Source organism: Montipora foliosa, chromosome 12, assembly GCF_036669935.1.
Source record: "Montipora foliosa isolate CH-2021 chromosome 12, ASM3666993v2, whole genome shotgun sequence".
In the NCBI taxonomy this organism is placed as follows: domain Eukaryota; kingdom Metazoa; phylum Cnidaria; class Anthozoa; order Scleractinia; family Acroporidae; genus Montipora; species Montipora foliosa.
Genome location: NC_090880.1, coordinates 51,153 through 57,958, shown reverse-complemented (window position 1 = coordinate 57,958; position 6,806 = coordinate 51,153).

Genomic DNA, 6,806 nt, shown 5'->3' with positions numbered 1-6,806 from the left:
GTACTTTGCTAGTAACCACATGTCTTCTAAAGGGGCTATTTATCTAAGACTTCTACCATGGCGCTACAATGATAGGCAATACCAAAACAATATTGTGTACTGTTAGACCTACATATTACGCAAAGACAACTGTCAACATGTCATCCCAGAAGACAATGTTTTTCACTTCCCATTTATTTTCTTCAATCTTTCTGGGCTCAGTACTTTGCTAGTAACCACATGTCTTCTCAGGCTATTTACCCAAGACTTCTACCATGGCACTACAATGATAGACAATACCAAAACAATATCGTGCACTATTAGAGCTACATATTACGCAAGGACAACTTGAATCTCCTGGAAGACAACACACAGCTCAGTTGACATTATGGAATAAATCGCTGTGTTACTTCACTACCACACGTAAGCAATGCGTGTCAATTTTTTTTAAAGAGGACAGGAATTTCTTCTTTCTGACAAATGATTAATTAATAGGCCGGTAGCCAGGTTTTTAACCTCAGAAAAGGAGCTGTTTCGTCGTACGAACGTGTGCGGACCTGTGAGCCAAAGGGCCTCTGCTGGTGTGACTTCTGGGTGACCCCTTAAATGGTCTTAATGACCCACCAACTTGAAAAAAATTGCCTGGAACACTGCACGTACCACAGGCAACCCAGTGTACCCTCACGGAGGGTCTAGTTTAATTTTTTTTTCCGTGTCGGGAAAAGTCTTGCCTATCAGTCCCCTGCTAAGTGGTGTCTTTGTGTATAGAGTCTTTTGTGCGTATTTTGTTAGCTTTGAGGGGACTGCATGGGGGTAATGTGTAGATTTCCCTGGTGAACACAGGAGAATATTTAATTATTAAACCTGCAATGGCGTTGAAAGTCATCGTAACGCGAATGGCGTTTCAGTGGAAAAAATATACCTTTATGAGATGAAGAATGGAACGTCAATTGGAGTAATGAAACAGGCGGGGAAAATAAATATCTGGATCTTAAAAGCGACGAGGAATGGTCTTCGACAACAGTTGCAGTCGGATATGAGAAAGTGTGCGTTGTTTCTAATCATATTTTATAAACTGTGCCGGTATGTAGAACACTGACATAAGTGGGAAATTCAGTATGGGTGTAAAAGGAATCGAACATCTTGAATGTATCACAGTGTTTACCGAAGTGGCATCTCATTTGTCTGGCAATTTGCATTTAATTTGTAGTCAAGCTGTATAGTTTTCAGGTAAAAATAATTTTGTGCTTCGGAAAAGGTTCTTTAGGAAAGAGTTTAATCTTGAACTGAGAAATTTATTTATTTGCATTGTGAGACGGATTGTTTCTTGTTTGCACGCACGCAATTGGAATAGAAAGGGTTTTGTTTGTCTCCAATAGCAAATATGTTGTTAGTTTCAATAAATTTCACGCTGGAAAGGTTTTTGTGAGATGTTTCAACCGTTGTGATTCATTGTGCTGTGTAATATTCGAGCTTAACTAATTTGCATACGTGAGTTGAAATTAATGCGCATTAAGATGACAGGCATTTGTAGCCGTGATCTTTCTGGCAAATGATTACAGCTAGCGATTGTTTTTAAGGTCAGAAAAAGATTTTAGTATAGTCACTGTAGCGTAAAATGCAATGAAGTTATTGTTAACTTTAGAAAGCAACAATATTTCTTTAACTTGCTTAAAGAGAGAGATTTCGCACAAATTTTATTTTAAGCTATTCACTTGAAATATTATTTCTCGCCATTGGCTTCGTTTGTGTGATCATTTACTGGTCGCGACATTTAGGAGGTAGTTGTTTGGTTCTATACGCGTAGGAATAAAACGACCAAGAATACGCGAATTTTCGTGGGTGTGCGATAGCAATACGAGACTGGAGTCGAGACCAATTCTAAGATTCTAACGATAGACAGAGATCAACCAAGCCCTCCTGAAATAAACGAAGACTAGGAAGAATACATGTAGTTTTTCTGTGACTTTATACCACTAAGAGGATCGAAGTTGTCATGTTTTGATTGGGCAGCTTCACAGACGTCCTTCTGAGGAAACAGGTTGTTAAAATAGCTAATTGTGATTGGAGAATTTCGATCCTAAGTATAATAAGTATAACAAGACAGGCACAATCACATGATTGAGTGATCATACCAAATATCATTCTTTAGCGCGATCAAGTTGTGTGTGAAGCCCATGACAGTATGTCGCTTGTGACCATATTGCTTTTTGTTGTATTAAGGTTCTTCCTCGGAACGCTCAAACTACTCACTTATGCACACGCCGTTTGCGGTAGACCCACAGTAAAAGATGCGGTTGAGCGATTGTTTTGGCCCGGGTTGGTCCGCAAACTGAAAGAAAGCTATATTGAGAACAAATGTGTACTAAATGAGCAAATAAGTGAAAATCATGATATGAACTACACTGATATGAACTGCATTGAAACCAAATGCCAAACGAGAGAAGCATAGAACTGTGAAAGTTGCCTAGAGTAGAAAGTTCCTGATGTCAAAGTTAGTGCTAGCTATATCGAGTCGCAGAGATGTACGCCTGGCCGAATGCATTTAGTTAAATTTCTGAAAAAGGTGAATTTTCTGTCTATTTGTATTATCATGGCTTTTTGTTTTCTGCTATTACTGAATTCATTTGTATTTGGAGCTGTAACGCTATTTCATGTGCAATTATTTGTATCATGTGCAATGATCGTCACTAGTGTTGTTGTTAGCATTTTTTACCATAGTTGGTGTAGCGTTTTGTGCTTGAATGAAGCTATTCTGAATGCTTTCAATGACTGTGGCCAATTTGAGAAAGACGCATCGGTATCTGTTGTTGTGAATGTCGAGAATAAAGAGTCAATAAATGATTGGCAACTTTCGTCTTGTTACTGGGTTGCCGTATGGCAATCCCAGTCAGAAATTTGGTAGATTTTCCGTTTTATTTTTATTTTCCGTGTCGGTAAAAGTTTTGCCTGTCACTCCCCTGGTAAGTGGTGTCTTTGGGCATACGGCCTTCTGCGCACTTTTTCTTAGGATCGAGAGGGTAGTGGAAATGCGTAGATTTCTCTGGTGGACACAGTAGAATCATTAACTTTGCCTGCAATGGCGTCGAATGTCATGTAACGCGAATGGCGTTTTAGTGGATCCTTAAACAAAATATACCCTTATGGAGCTCAATAATGGAAAGTCAGTTGGATAAACTAGGCAGGCGGCGAAAAACAAACTCCTGGAATCTGAAAAGCGACGAGTAATGGACTTCGACAACAATCTATCGCCCGTTGAGCCGAAATCAAAGTGAGCTGTTTTTCAAATATTTACCAAGTGTGCTGTTATGTAGAACACTGAAACCAAATGGAAAATTGTCTGGTAACTTATGGGTTCAACGAAGACACAGAACGAATCGAACACCTCAGGTGGATCTGTGATCAACTCGGCACAGTCTTCAGTAAAAACACAATTGGAAATGTGACAGCCAAGAATTATTTGAAAGAAAGCTTGTCGTCTATTTTGTGCTTCATTATTCAAGGCAAAGGTTCTTCATGGAAACGGTTTGATCCTGAAATTTTGTTTGTTGTAATATTAGTTATATTGCGCATATTGACACGATTGAGTTTCTTGTCTTCACGCACGCAATGAAATAGAAAGAGGTTTTAGCCTCTAAGAGCAAATATGTGGTTTGTTTCAATACATTTTTCGCTGGAAAAGGATTCTGTGGTATTTTCAGCCTTTGTGAATTATAATATCATGTTGTGTATTGAATTTTCGAGCTTAAGGTTGAAATGTGATATGGGAGAATTTTTTAGTATTGCTCTGTAAGCAGGAAGGGTTCACAGGCCTGTTGGAAGCGTGCTTGAGTTTCAACAAAATGAGGCCCAAAATCAGTGAAAAATTGTGACGCGATGAATAATAAAGTAGCTGCTTATTTCCAAAATGATTGAATTACCTGGTGATAAATAACGTCGTACGCGTCTTGGAGAGTAAATTTTGACTTTGCATAAACACAATGGTTAACCTTTTAAGAGTTGGGCGATTGTGATCTTTGGTTTGACTTCGCTCATTTATTGTCAAACTTTAGAACACTTGACAGAAAAAGAAACTTACAAAAACCCGGTATCTTGCCATCATTTGACACATATGCTTCATTGTTTGGCGAGTAAACATGTCGCGGTAACTTAATCACGGCGCTCGCTGAATTCCGGCCATGTCACTTTCGATTTTGCGATTTATTTGAACGTAGCAAAAAATCTCCCAAAATGTTTGTCGCTGATCGTAACTTTTATATTCTATATTCACGGTTCAAAATAATGTTGTTTCATGTCGTAAATATTTTATTCTCGATCGACCGTCCCGGAAACTTCCTTCTGCTCTGCCTAAAAACTGTGTATCAATAGTTATTTACTTTTGCATCAATTTGTTTTTCCATAAAGCAAGCTAACAAAATCTGTACCTTGCTCAGTTCGCATTGTTAGCGTTAATAGTATTTTCGGTCCAATGCTTCTGTTTTATGAGGGGTATATTGTTTTGGTCTCCCATCAAGGCACTAACCCCGCCGGACAGGGTTAACTTAAGTAAACCAAAGCTGTCAGATGCTCAGAGGGCACGCTTAACTAGTGGTGAAGAAGCTGTGAGAGAGCTTGAAAATTGTCAACACGTCAGCCCAGAAGCATGTTTCTCTTTTCCCATTTATTTTCTTCAATCTTTCTGGGTTCAGTACTTTGCTAGTAACCACATGTCTTCTCAGGCTATTTACCAAGACTTCTACCATGGCACTACAATGATAGACAATACCAAAACAAGATCGTGCCACTGTTAGAGCTACATATTATGCAAGGACAACTTGAATGTCCTGGAAGACAACACACAGCTCAGTTGACATTTTATATGGAATAAATCGCTGTGTACTTCACTACCACACGTAAGCAATGCGTGTCTATTTTTCCTCAAGAGGACAGGAATTTTTCTTTCTACAACTGATTAATTAATAGGCCGGTAGCCAGGTTGTTAACCTCAGAAAAGGATCTGTTTCGTCGTACGAACGTGTGAGGACCTGTGAGCCAACGGACCTCTGCTGGTAAGACTTCTGAGTGACCCATTAAATGGTCTTAATGACCCCCCAACTTGAAAAATCTTTTCTGGAACGGTGCACGTACCACAGGCACCACAGTGTACCCTCACGGAGGGTCTAGTAACGCTTGAAATTTCATCCAATACACCTGTCTAGTCTTTGAATTCACTATTATCGCTGCCCTACGAATCTTCAGTGTTCTACACAACAGCACACTTGGTAAAAGACGGCTCGACGGGCGACAGATTGACAGGAGTGACAGGTAAGACTTCCCGACACGGAAAAAAAAAAATAACTAAATAAATAAAACAAACCAACTAAACGCAGGACCTAGACTGGGTTTGCCATACTGGCAACCAGTAATAAAAATTCAGAGATCTTCAAACAGATCTCAGAAGAGCTTGATTTCACTTTGACATAATAGGAATATCTGAAACAAAGATTACCAATTCAAATTCAGCGATATCTGTGCAACAATTCCTGGTTACAACTTTGAATTTGTTCCAACACCTCTGGCATAGGGAGGTGTTTCTCTATTTTCAGCGGTCTTCCCTGCAGTATATAAGCTAGTTTGCATTTCTAATAAGCGTCACTTCACCGAGGAGTCGAGCCATGACCATGTCAGAACCTAGAGAGTCACAACTGATTGAAAATGTCCCGCTAGATGGCGACACCAATGAAGCTAGACAAGCCCTTATGAAGAAAAAAGGCAACGACGCCGGGTAACCCGCGGCCATCCACTTCAAAGCACCAAGATACATCTCCGGTACCCGATATATCGGAACCTGAGCGACCTAACTGTGGTCAGAATAAGAGAAAGGTCAATTCTCGAGAAGTTGTCAGCGAACAAGAGGTGAGACTGTTTATTTCTTTTCAAGATTTATTCTTTTGTATGTTTGGTGGTTTATTTAAGACTTGTAAGTATCGTAAATTCAAAAAGTCTGTGAGAATTGGCGGTTTTAGATCAAAAGACCTTCCATATAAGTCATGTTCTTCACGAGGTCCACTGGGATGGCGACTGACGCGCTAGGCTTATCTGTTTAATTTCTTGTTGCCACAGGGCTGGCGTGTAAAATTTAGTCACAGAGCTGACCCGATAGCCACGGAGATGGAAAAGCATTTTATCTGTTTGATTTCTTGTTGCCACAGGGCTGGCGTGTTAAAAATTTAGTCTCAGCGCTGACTTGATAGCCACAGGGATGGCCAACTCTCTTATCTGTTTAATTTCTTGTTGCCACTGGGCTGGCGTGTAAAATTTAGTCACACAGCTGACTTGATAGCCACGGAGATGACGGAATATTTTACCTGTTTAATTTCTTGTTGCCACGGGGCTGGCGTGTAAAAATTTAGTCACAGCGCTGACTTGATAGCCACAGAGATGGCCGAAACATTTCATCTGTTTAATTTCTTGTTGCAACAGGTCTGGTGTGTAAGATTTGGTCACAGAGTTGACGTAATAGCCACAGAGATGGCAAAAATATTGTATCTGTTCATTTAAAGTTTTGTAACATTTCAGTCACAGAGCGTCATAGAGATATGACAGCCACGGAGCTGGTGACTAATGTATTGCTTTCGTTTATTCCCACAGAGTTAGCGCAATCTTAATGCGAACCTTCTATAATTTTGTTCGTAAAACCTTGTGCGGCAGTGTTTTTGTGGTTAGTCTTTTATATAAGCAAAACTTTCTTCTTCTGGTACTCGTTTTTTTTTTTTTTTTCTTGGTTCGCTGAGCTGCCCAAACACCAGTAGTTGTTTTCGTTTCTATTGTGTTCCAGCTTAATGAGT